The sequence below is a fragment of the Magnolia sinica genome, chromosome 11 (assembly GCF_029962835.1).
Source record: "Magnolia sinica isolate HGM2019 chromosome 11, MsV1, whole genome shotgun sequence".
NCBI classification, from domain to species: Eukaryota; Viridiplantae; Streptophyta; class Magnoliopsida; order Magnoliales; family Magnoliaceae; genus Magnolia; species Magnolia sinica.
In genome coordinates, this window is record NC_080583.1 from 13,227,811 (window position 1) to 13,249,772 (window position 21,962).

Below are 21,962 nucleotides of genomic sequence, written 5' to 3' on the forward strand. Positions count from 1 at the left end.
ACTTCCCTCACATTTTCGGTCCAGGTCAATTACGAACGCAAGATTTTATGTTATGCTTCATTGGAGGACGGATATAGCGGACCCTCGATAACGGACACACCAGTGGTCTAAGATTTCTGGGACGTGTTTAAAAACATACCTGGACTTCCGCCTCGATGTGAGATAGACTTCACGATTGATCTGGTTCTTGGAGTCAAGCTCATCTCCTTGCCTACTTACCGCATGCCCCCATGTGAGATGGAAGAACTGCGAACTCAAATCGATAATTTGCTAGAGTCAGGCTTCATCCGGCCCAGCGTGTCGCCATGGGGAGCCCCAGTCCTATTTGTAAAGAAGAATGACGGTTCTTTACGACTATGTGTGGATTACATAAGACTAAACCAAGTGACGGTTCGGAACAAATATCCGTTGCCCAGAATCGATGATTTATTCGACTAGTTGAGGGGTGCTCAATATTTCTCAAAGGTCGATTTACAATCAGGATACCATCAGCTGCGAGTTAGGGACGAGGATATACAGAAAACGGCCTTCAGGACCTGTTTTGGCCATTACGAGTTCCTTGTTATATCGTTTGGGTTCACCAATGCCCCAGCAGTCTTCATGGACCTCATGAACAGAATCCTTAGGCCATTCTTATACAGATTTGTCATCATGTTTATTAACGACATATTGATTTATTCAAAGAGCCGTGAAGAGCATGGAGAACATTTAAGGGCAGTCTTCGAAACTCTAGAGAAAAATCGACTGTTTGCGGAATTTAGGAAATGCGCCTTCTAGAAGGAGGAGGTCAAATTTCTGGGTCATGTAGTATCTAAGGAAGGGATATCTGTGGATCTCGCTAAGGTGGCGGAGGTACAAGATTGGAAGCAACCGAAGTCGGTTACGGAATTGTGAAGTTTTCTTGGTCTTGCAGGCTATTACCGCAGATTCATTAGAGATTTCTCGAAGATAGCCCGACCGCTATCCCAGCTAACTCGGAAGGACCTCAAATTTGCCTAGAATGAAAAGGCGGAAGCGGCCTTCCAAGAGTTGAAAGATAAACTGACGTCGGCACCTGTGCTTGTGCTACCTGAGCAAGGGGTCAAGTACACCATCTATACTGACGCCTCTCATGTGGGCTTGGGTTGTGTACTCATGCAAAAAGACAGGGCAACTGCGTATGCGTCACGACAGCTAAAGAAGCATGAGGAGAACTACCCTACACATGACCTCGAGCTTGCGGCAGTAGTTTTCGCATTGAAAATATGGATACATTATCTCTATGGTGAGGAGTTTGAGCTCTTCTCTCATCATAAGAGCCTCAAATACATCTTCACCCAGAAGGACCTGAATATGAGACAGTGTCGCTGGATGGAGACGTTGAAAGACTTCAAGTTCGATATTTCATATCATCCTGGCAAGGGCAACTTGGTGGCAGACGCCTTGAGTCGCAAGAAGATAATTGAATTTGCGGCCCCGCTAATGGTGAGAGAGTGGGACATGGTGGAGTTCGTTCGAGACTTCGACACGAAGCTAACCGTGGAGGAGTCGTACGAGATCATAGCCCACATTCAGGCCCAGCCCCTGGTTAACAGTAAGATTATTGAAGCCCAGAGGGGCGATGAGTTATTGAAAAAGATGAGGGAAAGAGCAAGGAATGATAGGAAGTCCGAGTAGAGGATCGGTACCGATGAAGGGTTGTGGTGCCGAGGCCGCCTTTGTGTTACAAACCTTCAGGGACTACGAGAAGAAGTTTTAAATGCTGCTCATAACTCCAAGTTGGCAATGCATCCTGGTAGTACAAAGATGTACCGAGATCTAAAGCGAACTTATTGGTGGGACAACATGAAGAAGGAAATAACGGAGTATGTGTCCCGATGCCTCACCTGTCAACAAGTTAAGGCTGAACACCGCCGACCACTGGGCCTATTGCAGCCCATGCCTATAGCAGAATGGAAGTGGGACTTCATATCTATGGACTTTATTGCCGGTTTGCCCAAGACAAGGAGGGGGCATGACTCGATATGGGTGATTGTGGACAGGCTAACCAAATCAGCCCACTTCCTGCCGATCAAGACTTCTAGCTCCGCCGATGATTTGGCTGAGCTATATATCAAGGAGATAGTGTGGCTCCATGGCGTCCCATGGGAGATTGTGTCAAACCGGGATACTCGGTTTACGTCGATCTTCTGGACCCGCATTCAAGAAGCTATGGGAGTGAAACTGAAGTTTAGCACCGCCTTCCACCAGCAAACAGATGGGCAAACCGAACGGGTGAACCAGATTTTGAAAGACATGTTGCGTGCTTGTGTTCTGGACTTTCAGGAGAGTTGGGACGATTGTCTCCCATATGCCGAGTTCGCCTACAACAATAGTTTCCAAACTAGCTTCGGTATGACACCTTACGAGGCCTTGTATGAGCGCCAATGCCGAGCCCCGCATTGTTGGGAGAAAATTGGCGAGAAGAGTTTACTAAGACCGGATCTTGTGCGGATCACGACTAAAAAGATTAGAATTATCCGACGCCACCTCTTGACGGCTCAAAGCAAGCAGAAAAGCTATGCCGACACAAGGCGAAGAGACTTAGAATTTGAAGCTGGGGACCACGTATTTCTCAAGATCTCCCCAATGAAGGGCGTTTTACGCTTTGGCAAGAAAGGAAAGCTCGCGCCATGGTTCATCGGGCCATTCCAGATTTTGGACCGTGTGGGTGCGGTTGCCTATCGCTTGGCCCTACCCACGCCTCTAGCCGGAGTGCATAACGTCTTCCACGTATCAATGTTGAAGAAGTACGTCCCCGATCCTTCGCATATCATCAAGTGGGAACATATGGAACTTAAGAAAAATGCCACATACATTCTTCGACCCACTCGAATACTTGATAGGAAGGAGCAGGTCCTACGCAACAAGGTCATCCCGTTGGTCAAGGTACTATGGATCCATCACGATGAAGAAGAGGCCACTTGGGAGACGGAAGCAGAAGTCTGCAAGCATTACCCAACCCTGCTTCAGCAATACGAACAAGTACAAATTTCGAGGACGAAATTTATTTGTAAGGGGGGCAGATTGTAACAACCCATCCAACCAGTACAGTGTCATGGGGCGTCCACGTAGGATTTTCCACAGGACCGATCATTTAAACCATGCACGGTGAGCTACCACAAGCAAATCAACCTAGGATTAGCCCATTCGAATAAACCGGTCGGGTCATGACAGGACTCGGTGCGGGCCGTCAAGCCAGATGGCTCATTTGCCCTTAGCGACAGCCCGTATGGGCTACATCGTGACGCAGGAAGGTCAGAAAATTCTTAAAATGAAGGGAACCATAAATCTCACTGGGCTTGTGGACCATCACGGACCACGGACTCAGCAGACACCTAGAAGTGGGATCTGGTACTGACTAAATGCACCCCACCAATGCCAGGACCGGAATCTGGCGCTTGCAAATGAAACCGAGATGTCAAGCTATCCAACCGTCGAATCTCTTCTACATTTACGGTGGAGGTCTAATGAATTTTCCTACACCCGTCCACAAACTCTGGGACCCGATCGTGGAACGGTGACCGTCGATCCCAAATCGGACCCGTACGACCAAACTCCAGATCTGATTGTCCCCAAATTTTGCATGGCCCTTCATCGGGCCATGAAGTAACTATTCTAGGAATTTCATAGCTAGAGGGTCACCCGAACCACTCTAATCACCAGAATGGACCCCTCAGGGCCGTTTAAAGATTAGAACCGTTGACTCAAACCCCACAACCGTCCATCCGTTTGTTTTCAAATTTTACACGGGCCCTAATCGGGCCATAGGGCACTTACCCACTAAATTTGGTGCCCAAAGGAGTGTTTTGGTGCCCAAAGGAGTGTTAGGGCCACGCCAACTTCAAAAATAAGTCCTAGTATGCTATTTTGAGAATTTGAGGAAACTTAAGGCCAAATGGCCCAAGTCTAAGGAATAAACCCTAGCTCTCATAACTTTCTTTCAATTGCTACAACCACCAAGAGAGAAAGAGAGTGAAGGAGAGTAAAAGGAAGAAAGAGAGAGGGAGGGAGATTTAAGGTAGACCCTAGATCGAGGTGGGGACTAAGGAAGCCGATCTTGCATCTCCCTATCATTTTTCCAAAGGAAAAATCCAACACTACAACCCCAAGGATCATCCGTTGATCGTCTAGGTATGATCATTTATCCCTTTTGCTTGAAACCCTTGTATAGAAGAGGAACTTATATGAGATTCTAACATACAATGTATGCTTTAGGGATTCCGGCAATTCGATCCCAAAATCCACGCTCCTAGGTCATTCCCAAGCCTTCAACGAATCCAAAGGTGCGGACTATTGTTCTTAGGTGGCCTAGCACCAATTTTAATACGAGATTAATGATTTTGGTTGCTTGGATGTCATATTTGGGGAATCTAGAGAAACCCTAGGAATTGTGGGTTTGTTGAAATAATATGGAATTGTTAGTTTGACTCTTATGATGATTGTTATTGCTTCTCACATGATTTGGTGTATGGATGATTACATGTTCATGCCTTGTGTGATTTTTCCATGTGTTGTTGCCTCATAGGATGTATGATTTATTGCTCTTGTACATATGATTTCTCAACATGGAGGAAGTGTTAACTTCCTCACCAATCCACATCACACACATACACTTTATTTATGATATTAATAGTTTGCTTGTTAGAGAAATTTGAATTGTATGTTGAGCAACATGAGAACATGGTGTTGAATATGCCTGATGTTGCATTGGTTATTGGCATGCTATGAGTCACTATTCTTACCCCTTGGGTTGGTCAAGAACTTGAGGAGAGATGGTAGTCCCATCGGTAGGACTACGATGTGGTTGGACTTGTGGGTTTGGGCGGGTGTGATCGGGTGGCTGTAGTTCGACTACATGAGACCCTCGTGCCCGGTGTCACACGCTTCACGCTCGCTTGACTCGTGAGGTCTAGCCTACCGTCTGACCAACCTTGATTGTTAACCCTGTTTGCTCACACATGTATGGAACCTGTAATACCCTACAACCGTGGTAGCCCATCAATAACCCACTTGAAATTGGTCCACAGCCTCGTGAGCAGGGCATGGTGGAATGGGACATTGTGTCCGAGTTGTCGGCCTATGTTAGGGTACCGCGCCTCCCCGTAGTGACCACGAGCGATCCCTTTCTCATGGCACTCCTCATGTGCTTGAAGTCGGGGATGAAGAACCCGATGAGATCACGGACCGCGGGGTCTCGGCCTCACGCATTGGGGGGTCTTGGCCTTGCAACCTGTTTAGGGCATTGATACGTGGGGTGTACCAGATTCCCCAATCGGCTGGATGAATAGACCTAACTAATAACTCGGCTAACACGATCGCATTGCATCGCACTAGTTAGGGTGGCGACTCGGCAATCGAGGTCGCACTGAGGGAGTGTTGTCATTTGCGATCGTTAGATGGTGTCGCTCGAGGGAGCGTTGTGGTGAGGGCATGCATCATGTCATGCTGCATGCATGCGCATTAATAAGATTACTTAGACGTATGTGATTGTCTGCTTTTCATTAAGATCATATTATAATTGATGCCTGTAATAACTTAAGGTTAATAGCACCCACTAAGTTGATCACTCACTCCCACTCTGGGACGGTGTTTTAAAACACCAACAAGACCCGTTTATAGATGCAGGTGACTCGGGACTAGAGGAGCCTGGTAAGGCGAGCCTCGATGAGGAGGACGAGCTATCTTATTTTCAGTTGATGGATGGCTCTCCATCGGCTTGATGGGCAGGATCGAGATTGCTGGGTTGTGGGCTCAGCCGTATTATTTTTGGACATAGTATTCTTTTGTTGTTTTGGTTGGGCAACGCTTTGTGCGACCCATTTATATTTTGGACCTGTATATATGATAGATCTCTTTCATCTCAGTAGACTTGTGTGGTTATGTTCATGTTCCAGGAAATTTCAAGCTGCGCAAATTAAACCGGATGAAATGCTCATTAATGAAAGTTGGTTATAAGTGACTCTCGGGAACTCGGGAGTTGAGCGCATGCGTGACCCCCGAACTCCAGGGCGTTACAGTAGATAAGCCCTGTCTTGGTTCGAATAGTAATTCATTGGTCCACCTGAAATAGGGGTAGAATCTCAGTTTGCATGATGCGAAGATTTACACATTTTCGGTTTGACTGAAGAATGTGAATCAATTTGGTTTGATCTAAGGTCTCATTCGGTTTGATTAGGGCTTAGCACGGACGAGTGTTTTCTCTCTAAGGGCAAGGGTTTTACGAGGTGAGGGGGTTTTAAACACTTATCAGGGCTTGGGAAGAGATTTTCCTAAGGGACTGGGGTTTTTCCCAGGGTTGCGCATCACAAGGAGAGATTGGGTTTTTGTGTAATCGAAAAAAGTGAGTGGTGTAAACTCTTAAGGTTTTTATTATAGTAGATTTCTGTCCCTTTGTGTCATGCTTTTTTTCCAGCAAGAGTGTTTCTACATTAAATATCTTGTATTATTTTGTTTATTGTGATTGTTATATCTTTGTTAAACGTGCTTTCACAAAACGCACAAACTAGCAGTATTAAATTCAAAATTTTAATACGTAAGATTAATTTGGGTTTATTGTGGCTCGAGATTACATCACAGTTGTGTGATATAAGTGCTATATCTCTAATAGATATGAGTCTTTTAATTATTGTAATTGATGTCTTAAATCAAGTTAGTTACAAGGCTTGTCGATGCCATCGATAGACTGTTCAATGTCACCTTTGATAGCATCGAACAGTACTCGATTCCATCGAGATTTTCCAAATTTTCTCTAGTTGGTCGCTCGATTAACTGGGTTTGATGCCATCGATATGTGTTTGATGACATTGAAGTTTTGTTCGATGCCATCGAACAAGACTCGATGCGATCGAAGAAAATCGGATTTTCCAATTTGGTCTCTGTCACGCCCCAAACTCGGAAATCGGATTCATAGGAATCCCGATCGCCGAATCTGGTGCCGACAGCCTCCGTAGTACCCCATTGTCGGCTCCTAGTGTCCATACACCAGATTCCGATCCTGGGATCCTACAAGGAGGATTTTTTTTTTGTACATTTAACTCATAATAAGCATAACCACAAGATTACCCAATTCACAAAGACAGCATCATCATCACATATCCACTAATATAATCGTTTGAGTACAATGCTAAAGAAAAAAATACATCAATCGAAAATCAAGCTCCAAAAGACCGCTGCTCGCTCTAAGCTCAACACTGCTGCAACCTAACATCACCTGCACGCATCTATCGTGCATAAGCTTATTGAAAGCTTAGAGGGTGGTGTAAGTGTGTGCACAAGGTTAGTGCCAAGTATTCAATACAATGTCATCATCATACAATACCGAAAATACTGGTAATCCATAAAGCGTACAATATCAGAATAAGCAGAAATACTGACAACAATCATGAATCATCAAAGTAAGTAGAAATACTGACAAGGGCATGAATTATCAGAGTAAACAGAAATAGTAACAAGATCGTAAATCGTATGATAACAGAGTAAGCGAAAATATGGACAAGTTCATGAGTCAATCAATATCAGAATACACAATATAAAACAGCTATGCAAATGAGGAGTCATAAAGAGCTAAATATCAGATGCCGAGGATACAATACAATATGTAAATCCTGCTAAATCTGTCTAGGTCATATAAGTATAGAAAACATAACCCAAAATGCCATATGCATGCGGATGCAATATGCGATGCAATGAAATGACCAAGCTGGATTGTGAGGTCGGGATGATAGTACGTAGTATCGCAGGCTACGGGGTCCATCACAAGGGACTTCTATCCAAACCAGTCTCATACCTAAATTTGGATAGTCAGACTCAATGTGGTAAACTCCTGGTCTCAGGTTAGTCGCGCGCCCAACCGAAATCCTGGCCATGCGAAGGTACACGTAACAAATAGTTACGCACCACCAGCCCGAGTGGATAGTGAATGAATGAATATGCAATTTCTGCTCAATAAGTCCACATATTAGTATGGTTCCTCTCTGGAAAATCACCGGGGTCTATTACACTCCAAACCAGGTTACCGCCCCATCGCGCGCAACAAGGTGAGTGAAAGAGACCTCACTATCCGCCTGCCAATATCGGGCTCAGCTCGTCGATAGCGGACCCATTCCTCGAGCTGATCAGACTCAGCCTAGCATTGCCCCCTCCTCTCGGGCAGGTAAGGCCATACCCCCTTCCAACCGACCACGACACAGTGGGAGATGCGGCCTAACGGTATACATCCCTCATGCGCTCGTGCATCCACTCGGTCTAGACGTTGGAGCAACCTCTGGAACCAAGAGGGTTTAGGGACTTTCACCCAGGGATATCTATAGCACCCCATGTAGAACAGATTTCGGGTATCCCATCTGGCCATCCACGATAAGCCTGTGGAGGCTACGACCCTGATGTTGCTAGGGCGTACAGTAATCATAATGCAAGATGCATGAGTCATACAGTCCAGTCATGCATCAATCCTGCGCATACCGTGTGCTCATGTGAGATTACCTCCGCCTATCAGGGAGTCTCATAACAACATGCTCAATGACATATGTAATGATCAACTTCATCTCATAACAAATATGCAGATGATGCGTACGAGCATGTATCATGATGCTATGCTATCACATACTCGTTATCGGCATCAACAATCAATCTCGACAATGTGGACATTTAACCAGCATTGTCTTCGAGGAATGACCCGCATAAAGCCTAATATATAGTAGACTCATGGCCTCATACAAGAACCTAATATACAACACCATGGGCCTTACTCAAGAGCCACATATACACAACAGGTGGGCCCTCCTCATGGGCTTTAAATACATGACATGTGGGCCCTACACGTAGGTCATGAATACATCAAACGCGTCATACATCACAGGCCTAATACATATCACAATGGCCTTACCCATAGGCCACGAATCACAATAATGAGCCTTGCCCATGGGCCATGAATACATCATAGTAGGCCTCAACTATGGTTCGCATATACATCATATAGGTCTCGACAATCGGGATTGATCGATAATCAGAGTCGACAAATCGGTCACGACAGTCGGATTGATCGATAATCAGAATCGGCAATTCGGTCACGGCAATCGGTCTCGACAATTGAGATCGATCGATAATCAGAGTCGGCAAATCGGTTACGACAATCGGATCGATCGATAATCAGAATCGGCAAATCGGTCACGGCAATCGGTCTCGACAATTGGGATCAATCGATAATCAGAGTCGGCAAATCGGTCACGACAATCGGATCGATCGATAATCAGAATCTGCAAATCGGTCACGGCAATCGGAGTCGGCAATCGGTCTCGACAATTGGGATCGATCGATAATCAGAGTCAGCAAATCGGTCACGACAATCGGATCGATAATCAGAATCGGCAAATCGGTCACGACAATTGGATCGATCGATAATCAGAATCGGTAAATCGGTCAATCGGAGTCGGCAATCGGCCATGACAATCGGGATCGATCGATAATCAGAATCGGTAAATCGGTCACGGCAATCGGAGTCGGCAATCGGTCTCGACAATTGAGATCGATCGATAATCAGAGTCGACAAATCGGTCACGACAATTGGATCGATAATCAGAATCGGCAAATCGGTCACGACAATTGGATCGATCGATAATCAGAATCGGTAAATCGATCATGGTAATTGGAGTCGGCAATCGGTCTCGACAATTGGGATCGATTGATAATCAGAGTCGACAAATTGGTCACGACAATCGGATCGATCGATAATCAGAATCGGTAAATCGGTCATAGCAATCGGTCTCGACAATTGGGATCGATCGATAATCAGAGTCGGCAAATCGGTCACGATAATCGAATCGATAATCAGAATCGGGAAATCGGTCACGACAATTGAAATCAATCGATAATTAGAATCGACAAATCAGTCACGTTAATTGAAATCGGCAATCGGTCACGACAAATCAGAATTGATCGATAATCAGAATCGGCAAATTGATCACGTCAATCGGAACCGACACTCGGTTACGACAATCAGAATCGGCAAATCGGCCTAACAAAGGGCATAAGAGGAGGTCACAATGTGGACATCAAACCATCATTGTTCATCAATGTGATCATTTAACCAACATTACTCCCAAGCAGTAGCCTATATAGGGTCAAACATATAACGGCCTATGACCTCAGACAAGGGCCACATATACATCACATAGGGCCCTAACACATGAGCCGGTTATACATCATATTGAGCCTTATACACAACTCAATGAGCCATGCCAAAAAGGGTCATAAATACACAACAGGTGGGACCTGCACATGGGCCTCAAATACATAACAGGTGGGCCCTACACATAGGCCTCACATGCATCAAATGGGCCACATCAATGGGCCGCACTAATGAGCCACATATAGATCACAATGGGCCTCTGACGCGGGCCACATATATATCACAAAGGGCCACATCCCATATGCCTCAAATATATCACAATGGGCCTCTACCCATGGGCTCCAAATACATCACAATGGGCCTCAACCCATGGGCCCCAATACATCTCAGTGGGCCTTAACAAATGAGTCGTAAATACATCATATCGGGCCTCTCAAATACAACAAGTGGGCCACACTACTTGGGCCACACCATCTACACATTCATCTTTTTTTTTTTTTTGAGATCATTATAGAGCATTGCCTAATCATATCAAAAAATCATCTGGGCCATACTACAACTAACATTGATGATAATGATTTCCACCGTTAAAATCCTACGGGACCCACTATGGTGTTTATTTCCCATGTAGACTATTCATAAGGTCCCATAAACCTGAACAGTGAGGGAAGACAATGTCATATTGGTTCAAAACTTCTGTGGCCTAAGAAGGGTTTCAATGGTGGACGTTCAACACCACTATTTTCTGCAGTGTGGTCCATCTGATACCAGGATCTGTCTCATTTTCGGTCTCAAGCTAGAGACGAATTAGCCAAATGAATGGACGGCTGGGTATAGCACATCCCTCAAGCAGTGGGTCCCACCCGTCCAGCATGGTGGACAGACGTGGCAAAACCCATACGTCACGGTGGCCATATAATAGATGGACAGTAAGGATACAACTCACTCATCACGGTGAGGATCCAAGACCGTGTCCATTGGATGGACGGTCAAGATTACATACCTGCTGCACCATCCAGCAACTGGACGGTGCAGGCAAAATCATACATCATGGTGCGGTCCACATAGTGGCCCACCTTTAGTATAATATATATTATATATTACATAGTTAAATATAATATAATATATAATATATATGAATATACATTTCACACACAGAGAGGAAGTGGTTGCCCACCGTCCAGATCCATCTGGACAGTGCAGATCACCTATGTTAAAGGTGGGCCCCACGTAGGAGTGGCCCACCATAATATATACATTAATATAATATTAGTGTATTATATATTATATAATATAATATAATATAATATTTTATATATATATACTCCAGATCCACCGTCCAGATATATCTGGACGGTGTATATAACGTAAATTAAAGGTGGGTCCCACATGGGCCCACCATCCCATATATACATAATATGAATATTATATTACATAATATATAATATTTCCCCTTCTTTTTTTTTTTTTAAAGGAACAACGTCTAGACATCTAGATCCAGGCCTGGACGGACGACCTGGATGTAGACACATATATCAAAGTGGCCCCCACCGTCCACGCCATGGACAGCATGAATATACCTCACGTGTGGTTCACACATGGATGGGTGGCCTGGTTCAAATATATACACGCAAGGTGGGCTCCACATGAATGAACGGTCTAGATCACTAGACCCTGCTGGTGTGCGGGTCATTGTTGTATTTTCCCTGCATCCAGGCGGTCAGCAGGGGACAGCATTGCTGCTGCTCTGCTGAGATCTGGACCGTGAAGCTGAACGGTGGGAATAACACCCATACATCGGTGGGATCCACGAGTGTGGCCTCACCGCTTAGATCAATGCCAATATTTATATTTGTCCTCAGCAGCCATCCTACGGCGAGTGCGGAGTCAGCTACCCACATGCAAGTGGTAGCCACAAATCGAGAAAAGGAGGAGAGAGAATGAGAGAGACGATACATCAGGAGGTACCCACCGGTTAGATCTCTTCTTCATCGCTTAGATCGAGCCAATGGATGGACTTCAACGGTTGAGATCGGACTTGGATAGTGGAGATGGAAGGAGTTTGAGTGTGGTAGATCAGGTGCATGCATTGGTGGGCCACAAATGCTTGGAGAGAATGAGGGAGAGAGATGAGAGAGAGATTGAATAGAGAGTACCCGATGGGTGAGTGATCTGGTGGGTTACATTCTGCCAATATAAGAGAGAGTTTGACTTTGGGTTGCAAATGGGGATGGGGTTGTACTTTGACATGTGAGGGATGAGAGAATAGGGATAGATGGAGATGGATAGGATTTGATGTGAAGTTCTCTTGGATTTGCCACACGTGGGTTTTCTCTCCCATGGAACGCGCCCACATCTCGGCCGGTATCGCCTCGTGCGAGGCAATCGGAACGCGGACGGCAGACGTCTCTATGAGTAGAGAGATCTGAAAGGTTGAGTCGACTCGGGTTAACGGCATGTGAATCGTGGTCGCCTGTAACTATCGGTATAAGGAGTCGAAGGTTGCGAAATTGGGAAGACGTTAGTCTATGGGAGTGGCAGGATCGGTGCTTACAATCTTGACATGTGAGGTGATATGTAATTGATTGATAAGATTGATTTGATGGGATTTGATATGATGTTCTCTTGGATTTTGCAACATGCGAAGTGTGTTTGCCATCGAATCGAACGCGCCCACATCTCCGACAGTATCGCCTGTCGCAAGATTTGTTTCGCAATTTCATTCGGAATTCCGTTGTAGCGCGGTCTCTATGGTAAAGGTCTTAGGATTGAGTCGAAACGGGTTAACGGCATGTGAATCAGGGTCGCCCGTAAATATCGGTTAAGGGTCGAAGGTTGCCGAAATTCGACTGGGAAGACCGCGGAAGTCTATGGAACGGTACGGTCTAGGATACGGGGCTTACAATCTCTGTACAGTTTAGGTGTTAGTTCGATGTTATCGACATGACTTCGATGCCATCAAAAGATGAGTTTCGATAACATCGAAGTGTGTTCGATGCCATCGAACTGATTGATGCATATTTACACAGAACTACGATTTTGCAAGATTTGTTTCCAATTTCATTTGGAATTCCTTGTAGGCTTATAAATATGGATGTAAACGGGATTAAGAATGTATCCTAGGTTTTCTAATTCGTCCAGAGGGTTTCGAGGGTGTAGTAAGGGTTGATTCGAGTTTGTTCAAATTAGATAAGCTCTTTTCTTTGTAATTTCTTCTTTCATAGTGATATATGTCACTTTATGCCGTGGTTTTTTCCCACAAGAATTTTTATGAGTTAAATTGCTATGTTCTTTTCATGTTTGTTTGGTGCAATTGGATTACTCTCCTAAATTAATCTCTACGTGCTTTCACGGTCCCCCAACATTAACCATTGCTTGGACCTAATCTTTTGGCTCCAAAAAACATCCAGGTTAGGTCAGGCTAATCGACCGACCCAACCCAGAACCAGCCCATTACCACCCATGACTTTTTGACTCAACGACGTCCAGACTCGTTCAAGTTCAAGCCGGGTAGCAACTTTTTTTTTTTTTTTGGTTAGCTTGTTAGTGCACACTAACTGTCAGTACATGCACTGTTTGCCACCCCCACTAGGGATCGATACCAAGACCTCAAGTGTTGAAACGAGGTATATCCACTCAGTCTACCAGTTGAGCTATGGATCAGGGTGTAGCCGGGTAGCAACTTGCCTGCGGCAGGTGTGAATCGGCTCGAGTCGGGGGTGAATCGGCGTACTGACCCACAATAGTCCCCACCTATTTCCGACTCGACTCGGATCGGTGGGGTACAACTCGGAGGTGTCCGAACTCGAACATGACCATTGATACTCAGTCAGCGAACGATGCTTGATACACCGGCACCAAGAAACTGTACACGTGTCATGCATTAACTTATGTTAGACCGCCTAAATTGTGGATCTTACTATCCTAAAGTCGCCATCCCATGATCCAATTGGTTGAACAATCCTAACATTTGATTCGTGGACATTTGTTTGTTAAAATAATACCCTTGGATATCGCACACGTGCCACATGAGTATGTGTTGCCACCCTGGCCTGAGAAGAATCCAAACTGTTCATCTTATGCAAGCCCTCATGTTAGAACTAGATCCCAAAATAAAGCCTTATCCATAACTCAGGTGGGCCACACCAATGGGAAATATGGGGGACAGTGGGGAGGCTGACACCCACGATATAAACGTCCAGATGGAATATGGGGTCCACTGTCTTGTGTATGTGACATCCAAGCCATTCATCTGGTGCGTCTCTCCAGAATGAAGGGACAGTCCAAAACTTAGGTGGGCTACGCCACTTGAATAACAGGCGTGATTGTAAATTGTTCATGTGTTTTTTCCCACCTAAGTTTTTTAATATTTTGTTTATCAGGATAATTTCTTAGGATTTGTGGTAAAGACAGGGAGAGGCACCAGATGGACGGTTTGGATTCAATATACAGATCACACGTGGGCCCCACACAGCACAAAGGCATGGTAATTACCATAGGTTCGAATATACGCGATCATTTCTCTGTTTACATGGCCCATTCGTCCGGTGGGCCCTCTGTGGATGGATAAATGCTCTTACTCATACTGGAATTGCATCCGAACCGTCGATCTGCCACGGCGAACATGACAGTTCAGCTTACAATTGCAACGGTGCACATTCACTTCATCGGTCAAAAGTCCATCAATCTAACGGTTAGGATTGTTCAACTGGTGTGGCATTTCTCTGGGGACCCTTCCACTTTAGTGCCTACTGGACACATGGCCCCCACAGCAGCCATACTGTCTATCTGGGACGCGTATTAGCTACTGACGGCTTCAATGGCTAATCTAGCTACTGTAGTGACGTCACCAAGTTCTATGGGCCCACCATGATGTATGTGTCGTATCCACACCGTCCATATATTTTGGGAGATCATTTTAGGCCATGGTAAAAAAAAATGAGACAGATCCAAAGCTCGAGTGGGCCTCATCACAGGAATTAGTGGGTATTGAACACTTACCATTAAAAACTTCTTGGGGGCCATAGAAGTTTTTGATCAAGCTGATATTTTTATTTTCCCTTCATCCATGTCAGTGTGAACTTATGAACAGGTGGATCTCAAATAAACATCATGGTGGGCCTTAGGAAGATTTCAACGGTGGGCATCACTGTCCCTACTGTTTCCTGTGGTGGGATCAACTGAACTTTGGATCTATCTCATTCTTTGTCTCATGCCTTAAAATGATCTCTCCAAATGGATGGACGGTGTGGATATAACACATACATTTTGGTGGCCCACAGAACTCGCTGACGGTCACTTCAGTAGCTACCGTCAGTAGCCAATCGTCTCTCTGCATCATTGCCATGGATTTCTCTATCTACTCTTTATACAGAAGGGTTTATTCAAAATTCATATATTGAATTGAGAACTAGACCTCCCATTTAAGATATTAAATATTAATTCTAAATTGGGAATCTTTTACAAAAGATTTTCTAGGTTGCATTGAATTTACAATTTACATTGACGCCTTTTTCAAGAAGATTTTATAAATACTACCTCATTAATGAGGATATAATTATCATTTCACTGCTTTCCATCAGGGACTTATGGCTTGGGTGGGCCCCACTGTAATGTTAATATAAAATCCATCCTGACCTCAGATGCATCAAAGTTTGGATAAGGACCAAAAAATCAGCTCCATTTGTTATTCAGGTGGACTACATAATTGGAAAGAGTGTGCAAGATAATGCTCACCCTCCAAACTATTTCCATTAGTGTGGCCCACGTGAGTCATTATATATTTTTGGACTACATGGCTAAAATTTTGTGTGGAATCTAATGGTTGAAGTGGATTTCATATAATTATGAATGCGGGCTCTGCAAAAATTAAAGGTGGATGTCTCTCCCAATTGTTTCCTCCAGTGTGGCCCGCTTGAATCATAGGTTGGTTTGATTATTTTTTTTGTCTCTGCGCCTGATATGAGACTAATATCTAATAGCTAAAGTGGGTCTTATATAAACATGGTGGTTCATGTCAAAAACAAGAGAAGCGTGGTATGTAATTCTTCTTCTTTTTTTTCCAAATAATCTCTCCACCATTGGAGAGGATATTCTTATTTTTTAGGGGCCCCACCATGATGTTCATGTGGAATCCACTTTGACCATTAGATGAGTAACCCCTGTTTAGGCTCAAACCCAAAATATCAGTTTAACTTGTAATTTAGATGGGCAGCAACAAAGAAAAAGGTTGTAGAGAGACCTACATGCTTTATTTTTACAGGTCCACTTTGATGATTATATGAAATCCACTCCAATCATTTTATAAAAAAAACCAAATTTTAGGTCTAGGGCATAAAAATCAGGCCCATCCATGATTCAGGTGGGCCATACTATAGGAAAAAGTTTGGAAGGAGATCGATGTTTTGTACACTCGTTCCAGTCATATGGTCCACCTTAACCAAGTATGGTGTTGATTTATGGGCCCTTGGCCTACCATGAGGTGATGCACCTGGTGGTAAGGTAAGGTGTATTTTACATAAGAATCATAGTGGGCCCACCCAAGCAGTCGGCTCATTTGCTCGCATGCCCTTCTAACGGGTCAAAATGCCATGAAAGGCAGTGGAATGATAAGGCCGTTAAAGAAATGTAGTAGTGTCAACCGATCAGGTTAGGGCTGGGCCACGTTTTGCCCAAGGCCCACAAATTTCAACCTAGGCTCAAACTTGGCCTAAGCTCATGATAGGCCGAGATAGTCCAACTTGAGTTCGACGTGGATTGGTTATACAGGCTTGGAGCGAGCAAGGGCCCAAAATTTCTCTATTTTCTAATTTTCTCCAATATTTATCATGAATATTTTAATAGCAAAAAGGAGAGTTAGAAAATTACCATGTAAAGCCCGTGAAATTGATTATTATTATTTAAAAAAATAAAATTGAGAGAGAGATTTTGTATGCATCTCTCTCTTATTCAAACCTAATCATTAATCTCATATCTGATTTCTATTCATTTCATCTCTCTAATTCTCCCTCATATCTCTCAACCTTCCAATAAACTTTTCTTTTTAAGAAATGTATTGTAGGAAAAGTTTTACTCCAATTCAAATATTAACTAAAAGGCACACTGCGTGTAATTGAGAAAAAGAGAAATGGAAGATTTGGAAACTCATATATGGTATATAACATTGTTTTATTTTCTTTGTGCATTTAATTTATCTTTAACCGATTTATATAATGAACAGTGTGGATTGGCTACACGTTCATCGCATTTGATACGTGGATAAATACGATGTAAAGACGACGGAAAGTTAAGATTCCATGCGAAGTTTCTTATTGCAAAGATTGATTTATATGTATCTAGTCGAATTAAATTAAATTTATATGGATCATACAATCCCTAAGGCCAAAATCTAAAAGGGCCCTAACTTCCAGATCGATCTGACCATCGAATGGGCCACACTAATAAGATCTGTAAGTATTTAATAAAGAAAGCTTAGATTTTTTGCATTAAGTGTTAGTATCACTTGTAATAGAAGGTCAAGATGGGTCATCGATATATATGTGGTTAGATCCACACCATTCATCAAATGTGTAGAGGTAAAATATGCTAATACTTCAAGAATATAGATGATCCAAACATCAGTGAGCCACCTTAATCAATCATTTGCCACTCAATTTCAGAATCTACATATAAAAAAAGCATATGAATGGTTCAGATTAACAAATTAATGGGTCTTCTCTGGCGTTTGAACAAGGAGTGGGCAATGATGGATGTATATATGTCAAAATTGGTTAAATGAACCCAAGACCCCTAAGCAAAGAAAATCTCTCAAAAAAATTTATTATTTTAATCCAGTTAATTTGAGTATTGTCGGTCGATTTTCAATCGATTAATCAAAGTTCTAAATTTTATCCATCGATATATGTACCTTAAAGTGTATTTTCTCGATTCAACGACATTAATTAGCAATTGTCTAAATAGAATTTTGATAAATTGAATTTAATGAACATATTATATATGAAATTTTCAATTATTTAATCATTTAGGGTTTGCCCACCTACGATGTTAATCAAAGGTGGGCCCCACTATGTAATATAATCGAATGAATAGCAATGTCGTGGAATTAATTCATAGGATTTATGAATTCAAAAAAGCTTAATTACCTTGTGGATTCTACACCACTAGACTCAGGTGAGTAACCCGACATGTCTCATATTCATGAAAATTAAAATGGAATTGTTTGTGTAATTGATTTATTGATGTTTTGATCCAGCTGATGTTAATTTATGAAATTGTGTCACATTTTAATTAATGTTTTTACATTTAATTTTTGAAGTAAAAAAATAAATGATGAAATCACATGTTTACATTCTGAATAAACACAAGTGTTTATGAAATGATGAAATTATATAATATCCATTGTATCCGCATGTTGCATGGTCGATCATGAGGGCCCTCCTTAGGGGCATGTTTGGCCGGGCGGATTAAGAGGGATTAGGAGGGATTGGATGAGTTTTAAGGTTGCAGGACTGTGTCCGTGGATGTCAGTTGATCCCATGGGACGGGATAGCTCATGGGATCTGTCCCATGGACGTTTGGACAATCGGTGGGATTGGACGGTTCTCATCTGATCCCACAACAAACGTGTTTGGGAGATGGTGGGATGGCTGTAGACGTCCGACCGAATTTGTATTACAATGATCTTAAAATAGAGGGAGAAAAAAAAAAAAAAACCTCCAACTCCCCAACTCCATCAAGATCTATGACAACAATAACAACAATAAACGACGACCAATCATGTGCATTTCTCTTTCACTCATAAGAAAGCACAATTAGATCTGATATACATTATTTGAAATGAAAAAAACACTCAAACAGACATTAAAGCAATTTATTGCAATACCTTACAAGACCGATCTGAAAAAGAGATCTAAAAAACCACAATGCAAGTTGAATGTACTCAGATTTGGGATTGCATAAAAGTTGGCTAAGAAGGAAGAGGATGCACGCTATCCACTCCTGAGATGCAGGATGTTGTTATATGCATACCATGCCCAAAACAGAGATTGTAGTACATACTTCCTCAGTTGAATATCAAAGTGTAGGAGATACCCACATTCCATGCACCATCAATTCCCTTTTGTGATATCCCAAATCTCCCAATTGGTGTAGGCAAAACGAATCTATGTGCAAAATAATCATAGGCATAACTTTTTCTACGATTATTTAAAAAGAAGAGATGCAGCTATTTACATTTTCATGTCAAATGGTGGGGTGGCACTAATGGTAGAGGGATATGGTGGGATGGCAATAATGGCGGACGGATTGGATCGACTGTCTAATCCCCTGCAAAAGCCTGTATTTACAAACATCTTCATCAACAATATCGGATATCCACTGACAAATCCCCTATAATCTTCAAAGTCATCCCATCCCTCCTAATCCCTCTTAAACCACCTGGTCAAACATGCCCTAAAACTGACAACAGTGGCAAAATTTGGGATTTTTTCTCCCAAAGGTTCAGGTACCTACCTGTTCGATGACCAGGGATCACTGGCCTTATGAAGGGTAGGATGAAGATTCACCTCAGGGATCTGCAATAATGACCACAAACTCCGTGAGTGGCTGGATACATTGTTGGTCGAACTCGTCCGACCGTGGCTGTGAGACGAGGTTGTTGAAGACGATTGAAGATCACCCACCTCAACGCCGATGAGGGAGTCGGACAACCAAACCCATACGATCTTCTGCCCAAACATCACCCGCCATCTACCTTATTTATACATGCACCACCATCCAGGCCGCAGTGCCTCGTCTCTTCCATCAGCCGACCGAAATGCTTGAGCTCGCCGTCTGAAAATCGCATTCAATCCCATCGCGAATCCCATGGGATTTGGTGGGATGGAGAGAAGAGGGGGAGAGATTCGTTAAATCCTGTTGAAATCCCAAGCAACGATTATGAGGGCGGCAAAATCGCCCATACAAGGTCTGCCCAAACAGTTGGTAGGATGGGGGGTTATGGGATAACCCCCGTATGTCGCCGTAAGTCGACATCTAGTGCCCGTCCAAACACGCCCTAGAAGAAATGTCAATCTTAATAGAGCGTTACCGAATGCGGGTTATGCCGATCCTACTGAAAGGTGGAAGCCTACCCAATAGGTGGATGCAGGTTGACGATCTCCAACCTAAACAAATAGATAGACGATCACCCCATGTGGCGTATTCATATATCATGTGCATATATTTTTTCATTCAGTGTTTTGTACTATTTTAATTATTATGTTTATGAACCATGCTGAGTTATTTCAATAAGTCTGACCAACTTATCCTTTTATTGATGGAAAAACCATACAGATGAGTTGTTAGCTGATGATGTAGTGTAGGAGCCAAAAGGGATTACTGAACTAGAACACGACCCACGTGAAACGTGATTATACTTGTCTGAAGATGAATTGACATCATTAGACTATTCTTGAACATTTAATTTATTTGTTAAGGTAGTTTGATTGGCGTATAATGCATATTGGCGTTAATTATGAGATTTTAAACAATTGTTTAAATTTATTTGATTGAGACATTGTGAATATGTAATAAATATATTTATATTAAGATAATACAACAAGTGAATGATGTTTGAGATTTATGTTATTTAAATGGTTATGGAGATTTATATATGCATGGTTGATTGGTGCTAAGTGTTATGTATGCGTGATTGGAATTCAAAAAACTTGGGTGGAACTTAGAATGAATATAATTCTCACATTTGATTAAACTGATCAACATTGAACACAATACACTTTATGTACGAGTTACAAATCGAAACTCATGTATGGGAGAGAGAGAGAGAGAGAGAGAGAGAGAGAGAGAGAGAGGTAATTACCGGGGTGGGCCGGCTTAATAGGCTTTTGGATAGGTAAGTTCAAGCTGACCCATAAACGGGTTTAAGCCTAAAGCCTCAACTCGACCCATAGGTATCAAACTCAAGTTTATGCTCGGCCAAAGGCTGACAAAGCCCAGAAGGCCATCGGGCCAGCCCAATCCATTGACAACCTAGAGAAATGAGAGTTCGGAAGACAGTGAAATTAAAATTATATTCATAACTGGGTAGATAGTTTTTGTATCATTCATTCCAAATTTGACGAACGGTCCCAGTGAGGGCTCTGCATGGCCTACCTTGATTTATGTATTTTATCCACTTTGTTCATTCATTTGAAAGTGAGCTTAAAAATGCGCAGATGGAAGCCTTGAGTGAACCACACCATAAGACCTACTGTTAAAACCTTCATAGGGCCATAGAGATGTTATTTGCCATCTAATGTATTCGTAAGGTGATATGAACCTCGATGAAGGGACATAAATAATAGTTTAATCCAAAAAAATTTTGTGGCCCCTGGAAGGCTTTCAATCCTCACCATTCCCCGTGGTGTGGTCCACTTGAGCCTTTGATCTATCTAAATTATGAACTCATTATTTAAAATGATCTACCAAAATGGATGGACGGCTTGGATGAAACACATATATCATTCTAAATTATGAACTCATTATTTAAAATGATCTACTAAAATGGATGGACGGCTTGGATGAAACACATATATCATGATGGGTCCGTTCTAGCTAGGTCCTGGTGGGGGTAGTATATGGGTTAGTGGGGTAAGAAAGAAGCAGGGATGGAAGGATCTATTGGGAAACGGATTGACCACTCCCCCTGCCACCGACCAATAGCTGATGGTCTGTGTTCTGTGGGCCCCATCATGATTTATGTGTTTCATCCATGCCATCCATATGTTTTTCTAGACCATTTCATGGCACGAGGAAAAAAAAAAGAAAAGACAAAAGA